This window comes from Pan troglodytes, chromosome 2 (genome assembly GCF_028858775.2).
Source record: "Pan troglodytes isolate AG18354 chromosome 2, NHGRI_mPanTro3-v2.0_pri, whole genome shotgun sequence".
Taxonomy (NCBI): Eukaryota; Metazoa; Chordata; class Mammalia; order Primates; family Hominidae; genus Pan; species Pan troglodytes.
This window is the reverse complement of record NC_086015.1, coordinates 158,235,381-158,259,395: the sequence shown is the minus strand read 5'-3', so window position 1 is coordinate 158,259,395 and position 24,015 is coordinate 158,235,381. Positions and strand designations below refer to the sequence as shown.

The following is a 24,015-nucleotide window of genomic DNA, read 5'->3' as shown; positions in this document are numbered from 1 at the left end:
AAGAAACTCTTCTCAATTGCTTACCTTTCAGGAGAAAGACTGGACATGACATAGGAAAAGACATTTTCTTTTCATTATATGTTTCTGTCTTACTGGTTTTGTTAAACTGTGGGTCCATATCACTCAAAATAAAAAAGTAATTAGCTAGACACACAGAAACAGTTGACCCAGCTGATGGAAGAAATTCCATTATAAAAATTGTCAGGAACTAGTTTGCAACAATTGTTCAGAATCTACACAATGTGAAAATTTGAAAGACGCATTGGGAAAACTCTGAGTTCCTGAGTGTTTGTGCACATTATCTCAGTGAAAATGGAAGAAAACGTGGTCATTAAGACAGCCATCTCCATTTGGCTAATTTCTGTAAAACCCTAAATTGAAATATTCTTTTGTTAAAATAATCTTTAAAGGCTAAATAGAGTTTTTATAAAATGACAAAGTCCAATCTCAAGAAAGTTTCTTTGTGATTCAATAAAAGCTTAGAAATATTTAGAGTTTTCTTCCCAGATTTGAGATATCACCGTGCTACTGACAATCTCCTTTTCTGTCTCTAAATGACCATACCTTTCAGTAACTTAGGTTCATATACAGATCTTGGGTCTTTGATATTTAAGATATAGTACATAAGAATTTAAAGTTTTCATCTTTTGCCTTTCTCTCCACTCTAGCTCTTTATCTTCTATTAAAATTGAACTCCTTCCTTGTTTTTGTTAATTTCTCTAAGCCACTTCATTGTGCACTTCTATTTAAACAGAGACCCTGGAGTTTTACGACAATTTCCAAAAGGGATTTGGGTAAGATGCTATGCTCTAAATACCCTGCAAGAAAATATGAACCACCATCTTCAAGATTAAAGTGGCAATTGCGTGTCTTGATTGCTCTTTCTTATTAGCTTTATTAATCTTATGGAAAAATCCTTTTCTTTAAAGATTTATTTTAATAGATTTTTTAAAGATGTAAACCAGCTTTAATGCCACATAGCTTTCTTTTCTTTGTTAATTTTAGTTTATTACAGTAATAACACCTAACATGAAATCCACCCTTTTAACAAATTTTTAAGTGAATCATACATTATCGTTGACTACAGGTGAAATGTTGTAAAATTCTAGCACATCTGAATATTTAAGCATTTAAACAAGAGTGATATTAAATAGATGACTTTAGTTGCTGTGTAGATGGATTGGGGGAAGGGGCAATAATGAAAACAGGTCTACAGGGGAGTGACATGGTGACATGGACCAGACTGATGATTATAGAGACAAAGAGAATGGAGGGGTTCAGTAGGGATATGAGGGATCAAATCAACAGACTTACTGAAGAACTAGATGTGGAGGGTGAGGGAGAAGAATCAAGGATGGTTCCTAGAATTTTGTCTTGAGAAAGATGTTCTCTGTTGTGTGGGAGAGTCCTGAGGAAAATGTACATATAGAGAGAGTCTTTATAACAACCAGTATATCCATGTTCTTTCTTCGTAATAGAAATTTATGTCTCAGTGACAGATTTTCTCTAATGGTTTGAGCCACAAATTAAAAACAAACTACCATCAGTCTTGCCTTGACTGTTTTCTCAAATATAAATTTTGAGTAATAGTTTCTTAAAATTTCTGAATCATGACATTATAAGGTTATATGGGAGAATCAAGATAATACAATATAAGACTTTAGTAGTTTTCCAGATGCATTTCATTTCAAATATAGGCCAGTCTTTTTTTGATATTATTTTGAACTTATGAAAAATTTTCAAAAATAGTATAAACAAATCCTGGATACTTTCAACCCATATTTTTCCAAATATTAACATTTATTACATCTACTGTACTGTCCTTTTTCACTCTCTCTCTGTCTCAGTCTTTCTCTATCTCCCTTTCTATATATTACATGCATACACATAATGCATAATATGTAAATATATTATATATACATAAATACATATGTTTGTGTATTTTATATATATGTGCGTGTATTTATGTATGTATATATATGTAAACATATATTTAATCCTAGCTTCTAAAATTCCAAATATAGACATCATAGGCAAGTGTCTGTTCAGGCATCAGTTCTCACCTGGGGTGGTATTGTTTCAAGGAATGTTTGAAAATGTCTGGGCACATGTTTGGTTGTGACAACTTGAGAGGGTTTGCTACTGTTGTGTAGTACGTAGCGGCCAGAGATGATGCTAACCATCTGACCTACAATGCACAGACAACCTTCACAACAGAGAATTACCTGACCATAAAATGTCAAGAGTGCTAAAGGTGAGAAATCTTGCATTAAGCCAATCAACCTCTCCTTCCACAACCCTCTATACAGACTGATTAGTCTGTGTACGAATTTATCCAGCTGGCCTTGGAAAAAACCCACTTTGTTTGTTCATCTCCTTTGTTTTTAGTATGATTTGTCTTACTTTGTTTCTCTCAGTATAGCAGAGTTTAAAGTACCCAATGCCATAAGGGATATATTCCCCTGACTTTTATTTTTTACATGCTCATTTTGTTAAAAAAATTTTATCTTTATTTCAAAATTATATTAATCAGTTAGATTTAGTCATTTCAAAATGTGTACACACATCAAAACATCATGTTGTATACCATAAATATAGATAATTTTCATTTGTTAATTATATCTTAATGAAACTGGGAAGAAAAAATATACATATATTTCATTTTATACTTACTTTTTTTTCTAAATCATTTAAGAGTAAGCTGCACACATGATTATCCCTTTTTCCTCTAAATGCTTCATTGTTTGTTTTCTAAAATCCAGGAGTTCTCTTACATAATTGCAGTGAAATTAACAAAATCAGAAAATTATCTTTGATACACGACTATGATTAATTGGCAAATTTTATGGAGATTCCTTTGGTCAGTTTTTAAAATTCAAAGATCTGTCTTACTATTCTTTTCCAACTATGTTATTAGAAAAAAAAAGTGGCTATTTAGAAAATGAAGGGTACTTATTCAGTATCAGCTGACTGAATCTCAGTTAAATTTGCAATTTTTAACCCAAACAGGTCGCTAGTGCTGCCACTGCGCAATTCTACAATATACCCCTGACCTATTTAATTTCCAGTCTCCTAATTCATACCTTTTCCACTTTAGTTAAGCCTCCACAACTTTCTTGCTTCTCTTCACTCTCAACTGATGATCTAACTTCTTATTTTCCCAAGAAAATAGAAGCCACTAGAGGAGGACTTTCACACCTTCCCACCACATCGTCTGTCAAACCACCTTGCTCCTATATCCTCTGCCTTATTCCACCATTACGAATGGGCTATTTTTCCTCCTCTTGCACTTGACTCTGCCTCTTGGCACTGGGTCTGGCCCCCTTCCTCATTTGTCTCTGCATGAATTTGGGTCCTGCCCAAATTGGGGTGTTTTGTGGGGTTAAAATAAGAAGATCACAGTATGGTTTTATGAATCACATGGTTTGTTGCCATACAATGAGGTTCTTTTTTATTCCTCCACACAATGCTCAAATGGAGGAGAATAATGAGAATGAATATCACAGGGAATACACTCAATAAATGAGGTACCTGTATTTTACTTGATAATGCCCCAAAGCACAGGAGTAGTGATTGTAGACAACCCAGATATTCAAAAGAGAGGCCGTAAAGTGCTACCTTTAAGTGAAAAGGGGAAAGTTGTCAACTTAATAAGGAAAGAAAAAAAATGTATGCTGAGGTTGCTAAGATCTATGGTAAGCATGAGTCTTCTATACACGAAATTGTAAAGAAGAAAAAAGAAGTTTGTGCATAGTGTACACAGGGTTCAGTACTATCTGCAGTTTTAGGAGTCCACTGGGGGTCTTGGAGCATATTCCTCAAGGATAAACGGAGACTACTGTACATTAACCACATCATGAGTGAGTTCTAATTTCATTTAGAGTCCAATTATTAAAGTCTAGTTGCTCAATAAGGATAGAAACAAGCCTCTGTAGATCGAAAATCTAATCAAAGTTTGAGGTGTACCTTTCTATGAAAGGTTCTTGGAAGAGACAGTTTGATAAACACAGTGTGGATCCGCAATGACCAGCAAGGTCCTAGACACTAGTGAGCAGAGCCAGGGTTGGTGGGCAAGGCTTCAGAGAGTAGCTTAAAGCTGGCAGAGAGTAGTCCTGCCACAGCCTGGGCTCTTGGTCTTCAGAGAGGCAGCTGACAGAGTGTAGTCCTGCCATGGCCTAAGCTCTCAATATGTTTGTCCAAAACCTTGGGTTTACAAGCATTTTGGAGTCTAGTAGTTGAGGCCAATAACTCACATATGTAGATCTGATATAGGTGATGCGACATTCTTGTGGGAAGGGGAATTACACTCCATGTTCTTATCACTGAAAAACATATAGCACTAGGTAGCAAACTATGTGTTTGGAAACACTTCAAAGTGTGTGGTTTTCTGTCTCCAACGTTTACATCATCAATATTTTCTCTTTCATTAGACTATCTGTTTCATTACACATACCTGACTTCATCTCTCCCCTCCCTACCCACAGCTCTCACCCATTCCCCAACACACACGCAGCTAAAGAGTGGTGTATACTCATTGTCTCCATTTCCTCTCTTTTTATTCACTTTTGAATTCACTCTAATTGGGCTAACTCTTCTCCCACAATTCTACCAAAACTGGTCCTATCAAGAACATCAATGACCTCTGTTGCCAAATCCAATGTTTCCCCAGTGCTCACATAACTTGACCTTCTAGCAGCATTTGGCATAGTTTATTATGTCCTTTCTCTTGAAACACCTTCTTCACTGGTTTCTGGGACAATTCCTTCTCACGGTTGTCTTCCTTCACTCATTGCTTCTTTACAGCCTCCTTCCTTAGTTCTTCCTCATCTTTCTGAGCCCTAAACAATTGAGTTCCCCTGGGCTCAGTTTACTGACCTCTTCCTACCCCCGTTCTCTGTGATTTCACTCAGTTTGAATATCATCTGTACAACGATGTCTTCAGCAGGAGAGCAGAAGTTAGAGGCACAAGCTCTGGAGCTAGACTGCCTGGCTTTGAATCTTGCCCCCACCATTTTGTGTCTCTTCCAACAGGGGCAAATTACTCAATTTCTTTGTAGTTCAATTTCCTCCTCTAAAGTGAGGATAATTAAAATTGCTAGTACCTACCGAGCAATTTTGTGAGAATTTCTATTTATCAGATTTAACCTAAAAAACATAAACCACTTCCAGTATTTACAATAAAGAGAACTTAATGCATTTAAATAGTAAAAGAGCTGAGAAGACAATCAATGGATGGTAAGGAAACCCAGGTATTAGTAAAAACAATAAGTCATTGCCACTTACTAGAGGGTCAAAGCAAGTCTTGCTATAAAGCTATAGTCTTCAGGACAGCGCAGTACTGCATGACAAACACACATATAGATGACTTCAGCAGAATAGAGTCCAGTAATACACCTTGACATCTATGGTCAAATGACTTTTTAAAAAGGTGCCAAGGCAATTCAATGGGGAAAGTAAATTATTTTCAAAAAATTGTGCTGGAGAAGATATTCATTTGGAAAAAAAAAAGCTTCACACCATATACAAAAACTAACTTGAAATGAATCATAGAGCTAAACTTAAAACTAAAACTGTAAATCTTCTAGAAAAAGGCATAGGAGAAAGGTTTTACAACCTTAGGATAGGTAAAAAAATTTTTGAAAATTAAATACACAAACTATAGAAGAAATTTGATTAATCAAACTTTAACAAAATTAAAAGTTCTACTATTCAAAAGAAAAGACAAGCCACAGACTAGGAGAAAATATTTGTTACGCATGTATTTGACAAGGGAGTAATATCAGGATATAGAAAGAACTCTTACAACTCAATAATAAAAAATAATAAAAGAAATGAACTACTGATATGCATAATATATATAAAATCTTGAAAATATTACTCTGCGTGAAAGAAGTCAACCCAAAGAATTACATACTGTATGATCACATGTATATGAAATGCTAGAAGATACCAATTTAAGGTATAGGGACAAAAATCAGATCAGTTGTTGCCTGGAGCCTGTGATGGCTGGGTAATTGACTGGGACAGGACTCAAGACAAATGTTGGGGTTAATAAAAAAAACTCTATATCTTGATTCCAGTGATGGTTACATAAAAGCGTAAAACTGTCAAAACTTCTCAAACTGAACATTTTAAATTGGTGTATTTTATTGATTGTGAATTATATCTAACGAAGTTGATTTAAAACATTAAAAAGAATCTAACAGATTCAAAGATTAAGTAGTGATTTCACTGAAAATGCTGCTCTCACAATTCTGCTTATCTCAACATATGACATATCTATTTTACTAGTTGCACAGGCCATAAATATTGGAGTCTTCCTGGAATCTTCTCTTTCTCTCATATCTCACCTCCAATGCATTAGTAAATTCCATCTGCTTTACCTTCAAAATATTCTGAATATGATCCCTTCTCATCACCTCCACCACAACTATACTGGTTCAAGGTACCATCATTTTTGCCTGGATTATTGCAGCACCCTCCTGAGTGGTGTATTTTCTTTTATTTTTGACCCTTTCCCTTTTATGCCACAGTTTTTCTCAACAGCAGCCAAGTCGTCCATGTCATTGCTCTGCTCAGAACTCTCCACTGGCAACTTTCTGTTTCAAAATAAGAGACACCTCTCTTACAACGGCCAATGAAGCTAGGCCCCTCATCATCTGCTCCCCGGTGCAGCCTCTCCCCTCCACTTCTCTCACCTTATCTCCTCCACTTTCCCTAATGTTCTCTACAGGCCAGCTACACTGAACTTAAACATGTCAAGGATACTCCCAAATCACTCCTTCCTGAACTGGGTACCTGCCCCCCATATATCTACACAGCCCTTCCACTAACTTCTTTCAGGTTCTCTTCAAATGCCACCTTCTTAAAGAAGCCTTCCCTGACCATTTCATATGAAATCACTCCCTCCATAATCTCTGTTCACTTTCTTTGCTTTAAAAAAAAAAAAAATTCTCAGCCATTATAACTCCCAGAATATCTTAACTTGTTCAATTGCTTTCTTGATTTTTCATCACATGGATGATAATAGGGTGGGAAATTTGTTTCCTATCATATCTCTATCACCTTGGAATGATGCACTTAATACATATTTATTATTTTATTATTTATATATAATATATAATTTACATTTTATATTTAATGTGCTTTATAGGTAAGTACATTAAATATGAAATATTTTATATTTATATTATAGACATTACAGTATTATTAATATTAAATAACTACTAAATAAATATGTACTTAAGGAATATATGAATGGCTTTACTCTAGAAGCATTACATGGAAAACACACACACACATATTTTTCCTTTTTTCCCTTTTTGGTATGAAAGTTTTATTTTTTCTCCATCATGATTTCTAAAACAAACATTCCATCTCCATTATTTCTTTGAATGTCTTTATCAGATTTAGCAAGTGCATAGTATGAGTGCTGGTACATTCCCTTCCTGAGTCGATGGTAAACATAAATAATCCATTGTGGCTTTCTCACTGAACCAATGTACTTCGCCATTCTGCTCAACACAGAACTCCAGGCACCACCACTAATTGATTGAATTTGTCAGGAAATATGAAACTTGTTTGTTATCCTGGATGTAAATTCAAACTTTCTTTGATTATTTTTTATGCTTTATTTCCAAACTGACTAACAGACATGGACCCATGGGGTAAAATAAAGTTAAAGTTCTTTAAACTTCTTCCAGTTTTGTTAGGAAGGGGCAGAAGAGGCAGTGAGTATATCAAGTAATGACTGCTACATATTTTATTAAGACCCTAGGGGGTTTATTTCAAAATGAAACACCCAGTTTTCCTTCATTTGTGCTTTATAAAAATCTCAATTGCATCATATTCCCTCTTAACCTTCTGAAATCTAATCAATCACATATCTTGAAGCCATGTTCAAAAAACCCTGTAAATTGTTTTCTTCCTTGTTAATAAGGCTCTGTACCTCTTCTAAAGTGAGACAGACTGCACAAGGCCAGGAAAACATCACTTCTAACCTCTTGCTCCTAAAATCAAGTTGATAACTATGGTCTGTATTTCTAATGAGGTTTTTGGGTATAAAGTAAATTATTTATTATTGCCAGGGAATCTCCACTTGGGCAGAAAAAGGCATACTTGGAGGGAAAATAAATCTCAGAAAACAACCAAAGCACATTCTGGGACTCAGAAATGAACTGGTGGTAAGTTTCTTTGATGGTCAGAGAACACACCCACCCAAATCCTCTTTATGAACTGTGGCTACAGTGCTCTGGTACTTGCTATATAGGTAAAGGATTTCTATTTTAATCTTGTATACAGATCAGGTCTTCAAAACTCACATCTTATTGTTAAGTTGAGGAGGAAGGCATGCTTCTTAGAAATGACTTTGGAGGTAGTCTTTTTCCCTGTGTACATTTTAAAAATCTGTGGCCTAATTTCTTAAGGCAATTGACCTAGTGTGCTGCATATATTAATTGAGATAATACGCTAATTTTGAATCTGTTGGTATTTTAGGATTAAGGAATGTCTCCCAGTGTAGGTGTAATTGAATTCTATATTGCCTCAAGTTTATTCTGGTCCAAGGGAAGAAAGTTATATGGGATTTTTATCAACATTTTAATTAGGCTTTTGGTGGTTACTGACCCCTGATGGACTAAATTTTTTTTAAATAAAACAAAGGTATATCTGTTCATTGTATTCACTACAAACTGCCTGCTCTTTTGACATGCCCTCAATTGCTTGGTGGATGTATTTTCTTATTTGTTTAATCTGCTAGTTCAGCCTTGAAGAACTGATAGACTGTTTTAACATCAAATAGGAAGCAATGTTTAGCCAACAAATGTTGCCTTTTAAGATTGAAGTCTCTCTTATTTTATCTTTAAACTGTAAAAAATTCAAGTAGTTGATATTCTCATCTAACCATGAGTTTTAACTTTATTAGTATTTATAACAATAGGCATTTTCACTTGATCTATTAAAATTCCATTATAATGAAGCTTGTTACATAGTTTCCACCATAGTTTTGAATGAATAGAAAACAGTTTTTGAAACATATAACTTGCAAATAAAGAAAAGCTTAATATAATAGATTTAAACTTGAAGGTGGGCAATATTGTCTATTCTAACGTCAGCAATATATTAAGGGATTTCACTGTATTTGCTTCTTATCATGTTCACAGCAGTTTATTATGAAATAGAATAAAATTTCAGGACACTCTAAATTTATGGTGCCAAAGAGGAAGTTAAGCCCTGGAGCCTGAGTCACATAGCATGTTTGCAATTCTGCTTCTTAGATTATAGCTTAACTCTCTTCTTTAATGTTCTTGTTCTGTAAATGACTAAAAGAGACAGAAACCAGATCTCCCCTCTTCCAATCACAGGTCTTTTTTATAGATTAACTTTCTCCTTTATTGCCCTGTACCTAACTCAGACCAGATGCCACACAAGATTCCATGACAGTTACATCTTTAGTATGGAATGTTAAATATGCCTTTCCCAAAAGAAAAAGACCACCTCAGCTAATTAGATCATTGTAACTATGCATTAAGCCTTACATAGAAAGAGGTTGAAATTCTGTTAAACTTCTCTAGCTTTGTCTATATAAGTGATTCCAAACTTCTGTGCTTCAAAACATTGGCTTCCATTTTTTGTAATCTCTTTTTCTTGCATAGTCTATCCTCGAACTTTGTGTTTGAATAAACTCTCTTTAAACTAGATTCTGACCCTTTTGATTATTTTAGGTTGACATTTTGGTGACCCAGGGGGACCAGAAGCAAGCCTCCTGTGATCCCTGTCATTTTGCCCACAATTAGAGACTTGATCCCAGCATGAATGGTTTTTGTTCATCTGACCTTGCCAGAGCCAGTGGGCATCTGTTGAGGCTCCTTTCAGATTTCAAATCTCCCTGATTTTGATTTGAGATTCAGACTGTATTCAAGCAACCTAATTCACAGTCAATGGAGTTGGAATTGAAGCTCTGCTTTTAAGATAGGAGTTCCATTGGTTATTTTCTAGAGATTTTGCTGACTGCAGATTTGGGATTTTCACTTTTTACTGAGGTTTTGAAAGTCTTTCTTGTTAGAGTTTGCAACATTTTCTGTTGTATGAAATTTGGTCAAGGAGAAACAACTTCTTTTTAAAAACAAAAAGTGAAATAATTGTGGCTTAAGGGAAAATTTGTAATCTTTAAAACTGGTCAGATTCTGAAGCTTGATTCAATTGACAAATCTAATCTTTCTCCTTAAATGAACAAAATTTATCCTACAAGATCTTTTTGGTCATTCAAAAGGAAAATCTAAATTATGGACTATCGTACCTCTAAAGGAGAGATCTATCTTTAAAAACTACAGTGAGATTTATGTATAATATTTATGGTGTTACCTCACATCAATATCTAGAAAAATGGTTTTACTTAAGCTGTGAAGACCCCAAACTAAAATAGTGAAAATGGGGTACCTTGGAAATACCTACATTAGTTTATCTGCATGTTTAATTAAAAACAAAAGCTGGTGGCCGGGTGCGATGGCTCATGCCTGTTATCCCAGCACTTTGGGAGGCCAAAGCGGACGGATCATCTGAGGTCAGGAATTTGAGACCGGCCTGCCAAACATGGCAAAATCCCGTCTCTACTAAAAATACAAAAAAGTAGCCGGGTGTGGTGGCGGGCACCTGTAATCCCAGCTACTTGGGAGGCTGAGGCAGGAGAATCACTTGAACCCGGGAGGCAGAGGTTGCAGTGAGCCAAGATCTTGCCACTGCACTTCAGCCTGGGTGACAAGAGTGAAACTCTGTCTCAAAAACAAAACAATACAAAACAAACAAAAAGCAAAAGCTGGCTATAAAATAAAAACAAAACAACTGAGAGAGCTATTTTTCAATGGTACTTAGAAGCTTCTAAAAGACATTCTGATAAAGTCATTTCTTTACAAGAGATTGCCTAAAACTATTTCTAAATTTAAAAAGACATCCAAAGTTTTCTCCCTTTTATTTCCAACTACTCCTTCTTCTTCCTCTATGATCTGAACTTACCTCTTTCTGCTTGTTCCCTCAACTCCCACACATCTCTTAGGCAAATTTTTGGAATTCCATATTGCACAATTTTCTTTCTCTCAAAAGGGGAAAATGTATTTAAATTTGGACCAGAGTTGCTACAGAATGAAAATGAAACTACTGAAATTATAAAATACAGATCCAACAATTTTTTTTCTAAACTGGAATTAATAAATGACACTTATGATTTATTGACCTAATATCAGATGATACCCTTTAAATACCCTGCTCTTAAAGATGTAAAGCTTAACATGTCTGTAAAATGTTAACATTCAAGGGATTAGCTAAGCAACATTACAGCTGAAACAAGTTAAAATCCTTTAAATCTCAAAGTTCCCTCTTTGGATCCCCTGTAGGACTTAAAGAAAATCATTCCAAACTGCAGTATATGGCTAAGATTCTGTGCTGCTATGACTGTGACCCAGGATGAATTCCCTGTCAGGGAACCAGTCTTATTTGTTTTAAATTATTCACATGACTCTTGATCTTTTGGAGTACCCATTTATTATTGATTTTTTTTCCTCTTCCATGGACAGATTTTCACATCTGGTCTCTCCATCTGTGGGGCATACAAGGCTTTTGGACCTTCATGCATAGGCACTTAGCTGACAAGCTGAGATCGTAGAAAATACAGCCAGACAGAAATGTGACATGTATTCCATTTGCAGCTAGCAAAACTTTTCTTTCTTTGAGCTGTCTTTGGGGTGATTCTATATCTTGTGAGGATTGCTTGGCTCCTCTTTGGAGATGCCTAGCTTATTATCAGTTAAGTCATAAACTTTGTTAAGATGTATTGGTTTGTGAAAAAATACTCTTGGTTTAAACTAGAAAAAAAAAGCTGGATAAAGTGTTTATAAAAGATAGGACTTCAGGCAAAGTATTCTTGTTTCTTTTCGGAGCTATCTACACTGAGTACAGATACAGAAAATGCTTTCTTTGCCCTATCGATTAAAGGGCTACACCCTGAAGTCAATAATCTAACAACAACAACAAAAACAAAACAAGCAAAGTTGAAAAGACCACCTAAGTGTAGATTGGTCTCCAAAATATGACTTTCTGGGATTTAGCTGGCTATTTTGAAATTCTATATAAAAGAAAAAATTATACTTATAAAGAAAATCTCCATTTGTAAGGGCATCTCCCTCCTGTACCTAAACCACTAGAAACTTTTACAGTGAGGAAGACATTGGCTTAAAGTTTATATAATTTACCATTCTTAAGACACTTTTCTCAACCATTTTATCTTGATTGAATCTTTACCTATTCCCTTTTTTGTCTGAACAAATAATGGCATTTAGATCGAATTTCTGTGCCTTTGGGATGTAAATGTTCACCTAAAAGTCATGTCTTTGGGCATGCAAATTGAGGATTGCCTAACTAACAATTGCTTAGGCCTCAATAGTCTAAAGGGAGAGAAAAACTATTTAAAAATTGGTAAATGAAGAATATTCTAAAGCCATAAGATCTATTTTTGTCTGTGTGCCTATATGTCTATATATTTATATGTGTCATGAGTATGTGATATTTCACTATCAAAATATGGGAAAAAACTTTAATTAATTGGCTTAGAGGAAAATTAAGTACTTAAGTATTTTATCAGAAAAATAGAAACTAACTCAAATGCCTTTTCGTTCACATGATTTTAGTATTCTTTGGCAAGTAGAACTAGTTTTAAAATTGTTGCCAAAATAACATGTAAATGTCTTCAGAATTGTTAGTATTAAATATAATTCATACATTTTGCCAGGGTCTACTGCTCAGACAGGGTTACACTGTTTCTAATAGATATTTTAAGGTCCTAAAACTGTTCATTTTGTTATATTTTTGATACTTGCTTGACTTGGCTGTGAGCTAAATTAATTTTATGTGTAATTAAATACTAGATATGGGAAAAATAGTCTTGATGCAAATATAAAAAAGATTTATCTTTAGAAAAAACAAAAACATAAAAATGTGGTTTTTTAGTAAAAAATTAATTTGTCTAGTTTAAGAGGTTATTTAAATTAAAGGACTATGATATAAATAAAACTAAAAGGACCTAAAATGTTGGAGAAAGGAATAAATAGAAAAAAAATTTTTAAGAAGTTATAAAAGGTTTATGAAACTCTTATATGGTCAAAGTTGGTTGAGATTGGATGGATTTGTTTTTAAGGTTTTATTAAAATTGGCTTTAGTATTGATAATACACTAATACAAAAGTAAAATTTGGTTTCCTCCTTTTTGTGTAGTATTAACAAGAAATAGTAAGAAAAATTGTGCTTCCCTTTTGCATGAACTGCAAAAATTTGGACAGAGGAAGAGAGATTCTGTTGGTCTCATGTTGTGTTTATTAGGACTTTGTTTAATAACTTTGATCTCCTTTCTATCAAAGATTAAAAGTTTTTGCTTTTTGTGAAACCTTTACATGATCACTTTGGCTAAATGATTGACTTATTTTACCATAACCTGTGATTCTGTTTTGATATGAAGTGTTTTAAACCTTTGATATTTGCTGTACTTCCCCAAATCAAATTTCAAACACTAAAATTAAGTCTTTGTAGCCCAAACTAACTTGTAAGTAACAAAAAGAAACCCCTAGAAGTCCAAGAGAGGCAAATTTAGACTGGAATGAATTCTTTTTAAAAATAAATGCTGACCCTTTTGATTACTTTAGGTTGACATTTCAATTGACAATAAAGATGTAATGCTATCAAAAATCATTTTACTTTAGCCTGACGTTTGATCCTAAACTTCTGAGACAGTCAGAATTCATTTAGAATAATTACACCTTTCATTTCCAAGATACAAGACTTGGAAAAGTCTGCTATCTTGCTCTGATGATCTGTTCCTCCATCTATAAAGTGTGGCTAGCCTTCTGAAGATATAATCAGACATAAACGTAGAAACGTGGAAAGCAGGTAGTACAGCATCTGCTACACCAGGTGATCCCCTTGCTAATAATGAGCAGCCACATTGCCTCCTGCCTTTTCCTCACTCCTGTCCTTAGGCTTTACCCTAATTGTCCTCTCTATTCCCAGATTATTACATGGCTGGCTCCTTTCAACATGCAGCTCTCACTTCATTGGCAAGGTAACCACCCAATCTCATGTATTCCCCATTTCTAATTAGGTTGTGCCACATTAATCCATTTTATGGTTCTCTTAGTCCTTATCACTAAACACAATTAACTTATTTGTCTGTTTACTTGTTTCTCTTCTGTCCTATCTTTATAGAAGAGAAGATCCTGGAGAGTAGAAATGTTGTCTGTTTCACTAAATCTCCAGAGCCTAGAAAGGTGCATGATAATAGGCATCAAATGAATGAATAAATGATGGTCCTCACCCCTTTCCTTTCACTGAGTCCATTCCCATTTTAAAAAGAAGGCAGAATTATCTCTTTAGCGTTACATTTACCCATGCATGAATAGATTGCTAGAAATTAGTAAACAGATAATACAAGGCAAAAAGGTACATCTCTATTTGATTGTGCTGATGAAAAGTAAAAATATTAATATATTTGAGGTAAAAGATTTATTTCATTTATTCAGTCAACAAACTTTTTGAATATCTATTATGTGCTTAGGATTGGGCTAGCTGTGAAGGTTAAAATGCATAAAACTATAAATCATATAGTTTAAAAAGCACCTAATCTCATTGTCAGAGTAAACTATTTGTGTGTTTTTAATCTGTTGCCTTTTAGCCAGTTATACCTTTAATGCTATTAAAATGCTAAAATTCTATCTAAGCCTACTGTTAAGGGATTCTATAGACGAAATCCTAACACAAAGAAATTTAACAACAGTAATATTTGAGCTGGGCCTTTAAGATTGAATAGAGGTTTTCAGATCAGGGAAAGGAGGAAGAGCACTCAGATAAAGCAAGTAGCATGAGCAAAGGCCCAGAAGGGCCCTGGCACTCTGTATGTGCTGAGGGCAGGGAAGGTGGTTGGGAGAAATCCGCTAATAGCCTTTAAGGCTGAACAAGCACAGCAGGCAGTGAGCAGGACTAGAAAGATAAATTGGAACCTTGAAGAACCATAAAAACCTTGCCCAGGGCTTTAGACTTTATAGGAAATAGGAGTGTAAGATCAGATCTGCATTTTAGAAAGCTCCTCCTTACGGTTGTGTAGATGAGGGAAGTGTTACGTACAAGAGAAGAGAGAGACAGGAAGCATTGAGAGATTAGAGCAGGAATCCAGGCAATATATCAAGAAGCCCTGACTCAGGGCAGTTCTGAAATGAGTCCAAGGAAGAGATGGATTTGAGAAAAATTTAGCAGGGTAGCACTGCCAAACCAAAAATGATTTTGGAAATGTCTAAGTATATTGACAAATATTAGAAATGCAAAGAGAAGATTGAGACTTCAGTTTCTGGGATGTTGAAATTGAGGTGCTTGCAAAATACCCAGGCTAAATAGATCTATTGGGTAATTTAATATTTGAATCAATGCTTGTTAAAATTATTATTACTGTCTGAGTAGATAGAATAAAGTAGCAAATCTATTGTAAACTCTTGTTTTGTTTAAAGACATAAAGGAAAAAGAGGTTAGGAAACATCATCAACCTGCTTCTGGACATTTGTGTTTCTACAGCTTAATTTATGAAGAATCACACTCAGATACCAGGATAGCTGGATGAGGGTATTACTTAAGAGGCTTCTTTTTCTTTCTTTCTTTCTTTTCTGGGGGAGGTGGGGGGAATGGGACAGAGTCTCACTGTCACCCAGTCTGGAGTCCAGTGACATGATCTCGGCTCAGTACAACCTCCGCCTGCGGGGTTCAAGCGATTCTTATGCCTCAGGCTCCCAAGTAGCTGGGATGAAAGGCACGCGCCACCACACCCAGCTAATTTTTGCAATTTTAGTAGAGACGGGATTTCACCATGTTGCCCAAGCTGGTCTTGAATTCCTGACTTTAGGTGATCCACCCGCCTCGGCCTCCCAAAGTGCTGGGATTACAGGTGTGAGCCACTGTGCTCAGCCAAGGCTTATTTTTCTTACAGGGAAGTAGTGGTCTAACTCTGTCTTTGACCTTGAGGGACTAGTGATAATAACAATAAAAAAAGCCATTCAGTGGTAGGAGTGGGATTTAAACCCTAGCACCTTGGCTCCAGAGTTCATTTTTTTAACCCATTTGAGTTTCCTGACTGACAAGTTGTGAGGGCCTCAATGAATAGATAAATGGACACTGAGCTGGGAGTGTTCCTTAAAACAACTCCACCCACCCCCCTACCCCAACAAACAAACAAACCCTAAGCATTCAATCCTGTTTGCTTCAGTTTCCCAAGGGAAATGCATGGAGCATGCCTATAGCAGAACAGATCAATGTAACTGCTGTTAAAATATCCATGGCTACACTGGCAAAAGAGGGGCAGAATCTGTACTTTCTTTCCGTGTTTGGCTTTTTTTTTAGGATTATTAATATTTCTATGGTTTGCTAAAACCTGATACCTGATATCTTTTAGTCTGCAAAAATCTGATACCAGGCAGATAACTTGAGGTCAGGAGTTCAAGACCAGCCTGGCCAACATGGCGAAACCCCATCTCTACTAAAAATATAAAAATTAGCTGGGTGTGGTGGTGGGCACCTGTAATCCCAGCTACTTGGGAGGCTGAGGCAGGAGAGAATTGCTTGAATCCAAGAGGCAGAGGTCGCAGTGAGCCGAGATCGTGCCATTGCACTCCAGCCTGGGCGACAGAGTGAAACTCTGTCTCCAAAAAAAAAAAAAAAAAGAAAGAAAGAAAAAATCTGATACCACTTGGTATCTACTTTGTCTCTACTTTTTTTTTTTTGAGACAGTGTCTCGCTCTGTCTCCCAGGCTGGAGTGCAATGGCACTATCTCGGCTCACCGCAACCTCTGCCTCCTGGGTTCAAGTGATTCTCTTGGTTCAGCCTCCTGAGTAGCTGGGATTACAGGTGCCTGCCACGATGCCCAGCTAATTTTTGTATTTTTGTAGAGATGGGGTTTCACTATGCTGACCAGGCTGGTCTCGAATTCCTAACCTCAAGTGATCCACCCACCTCGGCCTCCCAAAGTGATCCATACTTTGTCTCTACTTTTGCCTACAAATTTCCCCTAGTTCTCCAGAATTCATTTACTGTGCACCCTGACACCAATTTTAGAAGAATAAAGCACAAACCCATCAGAGTTTATCTCTGGTCACTGGCACAGTTGGCTGAGTAGATGCTTTATGTGTCCTCTCCATTGGCAGGCATATAGTGGCAAAGGCTGGGCTGCACCCTGGGTGGTGTTTTTCCTCTCAGAGCCAGAGTAAGAGGTTTGAGTGTTGCAGATACTCTGCTCCACTTTTCAGGAAGATGCATCCCTCATTATCTGCCCCTGGGGCCCTACCTAACAAGCCTGATCTTTCTGCGAGACAGACTTCACATATTTGGAGACAGCTATTAAGTTCAGTGGGTCTATTTTCTCGAAGTTGAAAAAATCACACTTTTTCAGCTATTTTTCATGTGGCATGGTTTTGAGTTGTTTGATGGTCCTTCCTATGCTTCCAAAGATATCACCGCAATTCCCCTCTACTTCCTGCAGCAGTAATTCTACTATAGGCAGGACCATTTTTATTTTTCATTGTAGACATTTTCTGCATTCATATATAATTTTATGTGCATATAAGTGTGCACCTTTATAGGAAATGTATCTCTATGACAGATGTCCCTTTTTCTATGTTATGCTCTTATTTCTAAAATTGTTCACCAAAAATGACCAAATCAGGGCAAGATCAGTGCAAAAAGTATCAATAAAATAGACACATGTTGATAATATCAGTTATAATATAGCAGAAAAAGTGGAATGATATCAATATATAAAGTTAAGGTTGAATGGCATTACTCCCCTCCTTTATTTACAACTTTATTGTCCTCTCTTCGGACTGCCAGCTCTATTTATTATTCTTGTGTAAACAACATAAATCAATACATACACCAAATTAAGCATCAAGTTGGGGCATAGGAGTGGATTAAGAGCTGCATAAAGTGAAATGCTAACAGCATAAATTACATCAATGTAGATAAGATTCTCAGGCTTCAACTAAAGTTAAGCAGTTAGTAATAAATTTAAAAAATGAAACTCAACTACTTACAGCCAAGAGCGTGTGTAGTGTAAACTCCCCCACATTCATATGCTGTACACCCTTGGGCCAGCTTTCTGAGGAGCAAGTCACAAATCCATCACTGTGTATCCCCAGCCATGGTAGGCACCAATTCCTGGTGAAAAAGGAATCCCAGTTTTCAATCTCCAGTGATAACCATCAACAACCATTGGTCATACTCAGTAGGAATGTGGAAAAAACAACACTCACTGGGTGTTTCTTTTCTGCTCTCACTACAACAACTGACACATACTTCTTCTTTTTTTTTTTTTGGAGATGGAATTTCACTCTTGTTGCCCAGGGCAATGGTGCCATCTCGGCTCATTGCAACCTCCACTTCCTGGGTTCAAGAGATTCTCCTGCCTCAGCCTCCCGAGTAGCTGGGATTACAGGGGCCCGCCACTATGCCCAACTAATTTTTGTATTTTGAGTAGAGACAGGGTTTCACCATGTTACCCAGGCTGGTCTTGAACTCCTGACCCCAAGTGATCTGCCCACCTTGGCCTCCCAAAGTGTTGGGATTACAGGCGTGAGCCACTGCACCTGGCCTTGACACAGACTTCTGTGACCGAACGTATGTGGGTTTTTCCCCACACATGAAGCAGAGGACACCAGCTGGGTTTCCTCTAATTCAATTCTGACACTATCTACCTGGAGATAGCCTTGGATCCCTAGGTTGAGGACTCAGTCCCCAAGACTTCCCCCACCCAGTTCAGACACCAGTCACAAGTCCAAGCTCCAGAATTTCTGACCAATCAGCTTTCACTGGGGTTCCTACAGCCGTCTCTTGGGGTTCAATTAGTTTGTTAGAGTGGCTCACAGAACTCAGGGAAACTTATATTTATCAGTTTATTACAAAGATATTTTAAATGATACAAATAAACACCCAGATGAAGAGATGCAAGGGTGAGGTCTGGAAGGATCCTGGACACAGAGGCTTTTGTCCTTGTGGAGTTGGGGTGCACCACCCTCCCGGCACATGGATAAATTCTTGTTTGGTTTCTTATAAACCTCCACGTGTTCAGCTATCCAGAAGCCCCCAAACCCTGTCTTCTTGGATCTTTTATGAAGACTTCATTGGATAAGCATGATTGACAATCATGTAGAAATGTGATTTGACAAAAAGGTATAATTTAGTACAAAGAGGCCGAGTGGGAAAACCCAGCAAGGCCTGTCTGTTCAGATTCTTCTTGGCCTGTCTGTGGAGCAATCCTTCTTCCAGGGTGTGGGGCAGAAGGTTCTCTGGAATGAGGGTCTTATGACCCAAAATCAGATTATAGTCCTGCCTCAGGCACATAAAAGGAGGGCAGGGGAGGGTCAGAGAGAGAGAGATCCTGTCTTCTGAGGCCTGTTTCTGAGGCCTAAGGCATCTCAACATTATAACAAAGGCTATAGGACTTATGAGACAGGAACTGTGGATGAAAGCATGTATAATATCACTCAGGAAGGAGGCCACACCACTGTTCCCAACACTAAAAACTACAAGGCTTTTGTATTCCCACTACATTCCACATATTCTCAACTCTTGTTTTCTGAGTTATTTCCAAGAATGCCTTTGTGTTCTTGTCTCGGTGTCCTCTGAAGTTGTAAACTCACTGCACAGCACACTCACTTCCACAAATAAAAGTTTGAATGGTCTTTGGAAGAGGGCTTTTCTTTGTTGCTACTTCCAGCCCTGGCTCATCAGCCAGACCACCTCAACTCCAAGTTCAGTTACACATTTCCCTAAAGAACATGTTCGTTTTCTTTGCCTTAGCTCTGCTCTCTTTCCCAAGCTTCTTTACAACCTGAAGCCTAGATGCTGAGAGAAGGCAGAGAATAGTCCACTTTCTGTGATCCTGACCTTTTCTATCAGCAGTCTTCAGCAAATCTCTCTCAAGAATTTCCCGGTATAACATACTTTATGGTAGTAGTTTCACTCTTTTATGTTTATTTTTAATCTAAGGCATTTTTTAAAAGAAAAAATCTTATCCAGAAACTAAAAATATTGAAGATGTAAAACTGAGGGGCAGATATGGATTTGGGGGCTGAAGTCTGTATTTGACTCCTTCCCTGATCTGTAAGGCTCCATGGAAAAGACTCTGTGCTTTGGCCTGAATGTTTCTGTCCCTCAAATATTCATATGTTGAAATTCTAACTCCCAAGATGTTCATATTAGGAGGTGGGACCTTTAGTAGGTAATTAGGTCATGAGTGTGGAGCCCTGATTGTTGAGATTAGTGCCTTCTATGGTCTAAATATTTGTGCCCCCCTGCCCCAACCTCCAAGTTTATATGTTGAAATGCCAGCCCTCAAGATGATGGTATTGGGAGGTGGGGCTTTGGGGATGATATTGAGAAGTGGGGTCTTTGTGAGACTTAACTCTCATAATTGGGATTAGTACCCTTATAAAAGAGAACCCAGAGAGCTGCCTCCCTCTTTTCACCATGTGAAGACACAGTGAGGAGTCATCATTTATGAACCAGAAAATGAGCCTTCATGAGACATCAAATCTGCCAGAGCCTTGATCTTTAACTTCCCAGCCTCCAGAAGTGTGCGATGAAAATTTCTGTTTATACGCTACCCAGTTTCAGGCATTTTGTGATAGGAACCCAAAGGGACTAAGGCAGTGCCCTTATAAGAAGAGAGATGTGAGAGCTGTCAGGCCTCTGAGCCCAAGCTAAGCTATCATATCCCCTGTGACCTGCACGTATACATCCAGATGGCCTGAAGCAACTGGAGATCCACAAAAGAAGTGAAAATAGCCTTAACTGATGACATTCCACCATTGTGATTTGTTCCTGCCCCACCCTAACTGATATGATATATTCTTGCCCGCCCTTAAGAAGGTACTTTGTAATATTCTCACTGCCCTTGAGAATGTACTTTGTATGCCTATCCCAAACCTGTAAGAACTAATGATAATCCCACCACCCTTTGCTGACTCCTTTTTCGGACTCAGCCCACCTGCACCCAGGTGAAATAAACAGCCTTGTTGCTCACACAAAGCCTGTTGGTGGTCTCGTCACACGGATGCATGTGACAAGAGCTTGCTTCCTCTCCTTCTACTCTCCACCATGTGAGCATAGAATGAAAAGATGGCAGTCACTGTATCCATAGGCACTTTGATCTTGGACTTCTCAGGCTCCAGAACTGTGATAAATAAATTTTAATTGTTTAAGCCACCCAGCCTATGATACTCAGCCAGTTACAGTAGCCCGAACTGGCTGACACACCTCGAAAAACACTATTTGAAGTGGGGTGTCTTAGCATGCACCCTGTTTTGTTTTTGTTTTGTTTTGTTTTGTTTTTTTGAGACAGAGTCTCGCTCTGTCTTATAGGCTGGAGTGCAGTGGCACGATTTCAGCTCACTGCAGCCTCTGCCCCTGAGGTTCAAGTGATTATCCTGCCTCAGCCTCGCCAGTAGCTGGGATTACAGGCATGTGCCACCATGCCTGGCTAATTTTTATTTTTAGTAGAGACGAGGTTTCACCATGTTGGCCAAGCTAGTTTCAAACTCCTGACCTCAGGTGATCTGCCTGTCTCGGCCTCCCAAAGTGCTGGGATTACAGGCGTGAGCCCACTCCCAGCCACACCTTGTTAAGCTAATTTAAAGTCTCCTTTTCTCCCTCCCTCCTTCTCTATCTCTTCTCCTTCCCTCTCTCCTTCTCCCTCTCTTTCTCTCTCACTCTTTCTTTTTCCATATAGCTCCAGTTTTATTTTAAAGCCTGAATACTTTCTCTCCAGGTTATTCTGAAAACATTTTTTCTTATTTTTCTTTTCTTCATTAACTTTTCCTTTGGCACTCTATAAAAGCCGTGATATTACTGAGTTCAGAACATTTTTCTGTATACTTTTTTTTTTAAGACAGAGTTTCACTCTGTCACCCGGGCTGGAGTGCAGTGGCGTGATCTTGGCTTACCACAACGACTGCCTCCTGGGTTCAAGCGATTCTCCTGCCTCAGCCTCCTGAGTAGCTGGGATTACAGGTGTGCACCACCATGCCCGCCTAATTTTTGTATTTTTAGTAGAGATGGGGTTTCACCATGTTGGGCAGGCTGGTCTCAAACTCCTGAACTCATGATCTGCCTGCCTTGGCCTTCAAAATGCTGGGATTACAGGCATGAGCCACCAGTCCCGGCCTCTCTGTATTACTTTCAACAAGCATTTACTGAGTACTTATGTTCCAGGCATTGGAAAAACAACCAAATGAACAAAAATTCCTGCCCCCATGGAATTCTCATTCAAGTGGGGCAAAACAGACAGTAAACAAAATAAATAAATAATGAAGTAGAAAGTCATAAGTATTACAGAGCAAAGTAAACTAGGAGGGTAAATAGAAAGCATGTGAGTGGGTGGTTTCAGCTATAAATTGTGTATCTTGAAGAAGGTGAACAGTGGGTAATATCTTGAGGATGAGCAGCTCAGGGTCAAAGGCCCCTGGGTGACTATGCCTCTGGCATTTGGCATGTTGGAGAAACAGCAAAAGGCAGAGTGGATGAAGGGGTGTAAATAAAGCTGAGAGTAGGAAATAAGTTTGAAGAGACACAGAGAGGCCAATCTTGCAGGGCCTTGTAAACTGTTACAAGGACCTTGGCATTTGCTCTGAGAGAGAATGGGAGTCATTGGAGAGTTATGCTAACTACAAGCTCTGGTTTATATTCTTCAAGGATTACTTGGCTGCAGGGTGTGAAGAGACTGAAGCAGGGCAAAGGTGAAAGCGGGGAAACCTTTTAAGAGGCCATTACTTTAGGAAGTCCTTAACTGATAAACTTACCTCAGCCAATACATTGTTGGTCTCTTACTGTTTCCAGGCATTGGGTTAGGCATTAGGGAGATGATAGTCAAAAGACTCGGTAATTATTTTATTTGTTTCTGTCCACACCAAAACTTTTTTTGTTTTTTGGGTTTTTTTGGTTTGTTTTGTTTTGTTTTTTTGCTAGTTTACCAGACTATATAAAAATGTGTGGCTTACAGTTGACATTCCTGTTATTCTACATCCAGGGAATGGACATTTAACATTATCTATTCTTATTTTAATTAAGACATCTTTGAATACATTCAATTGCTCTGAAAAAATCTGCCTGTATCTCTTAGGCAATGCAATTTTCTGAAATTTTACCATGGTGTCTTATTGAGATTGCACAAGGTTATCTGCTCTAACAGTTTAGATAATATCATCCCAGAAAAAGACATCCAGTTGCCGTACACATGGTTGCAAGGTGGTGATTCACTGATTAGCAAAACATATCAAGTTCCTGCTTGACACCCAAGGAAGGAGGTGTAACTTAGGGAAAACACTGCAAAACAGGAAGTCATCAGACTTCGGTTTGCATCCTCCTCAATTACTCAACTATTCACTGTGACTTTGAATTTACCACATGTAATCCTTACCTTCTTTGAGCCTTAGCTTCATCCTCTGTCAAATGGACATGGTAAGAGTTCTTGAGCCTCCTCTCTCGGGAATCTGAGGAGAGGAAGTGAGATGAAGCAGTGTGGGTCTGTGCTCTGTAAAGTACTCAGTGCAAGACTGCTGTCATTCTTTGCCAAATACCGCCAACCTCTGAGTGAAATTGTTCTTGGAATCTCCCAACTTCTTGAGCATTGTGTGTTGAGGTATAGGATTTCTTAAATGTTTTCTTACATGTCGGACTCCAGAATCTCTCTCCAATTTGATTCTGACATCAGTAAGAGTACTGACTCTGGTTTTCACTCCTGTCTAGTGATGAGGTTGAGTGGGTCTCTGCAGGGGTAGACCAGGCTATTCTAGCCAAGCTCACCAAATCGCTGAAAGGCCAGGAAAACCCTGGAGGGAGACACTAACACTGTTAACAATTCCTGTGGAGATCCTAAAAACTGCCTTCACAATTTTCTTGTATGTCCATAATTTTCCCTGATGGGAACATGGTTTATATGTGCAGAAG

The 24,015-nt window shown here is 37.7% G+C and overlaps 1 protein-coding gene across 1 annotated transcript in view; it reads right to left on the bottom strand.

Annotated features, from left to right (window-relative positions):
• Positions 1 to 18,104: 18,104 nt before the first annotated feature.
• LOC129143547 (T-box transcription factor TBX1-like) overlaps positions 18,105 to 24,015 on the bottom strand; it is a 130,363-nt gene continuing 124,452 nt past the window's right edge. The window contains exons 4-5 of the mRNA XM_054681199.1: positions 23,486 to 23,558; positions 18,105 to 18,228 (exon numbers count right to left, since the gene is read on the bottom strand). The gene's annotated coding sequence lies outside the window, so the exon portion shown is untranslated. The remainder of the gene's footprint in view (positions 18,229 to 23,485; positions 23,559 to 24,015) is intronic.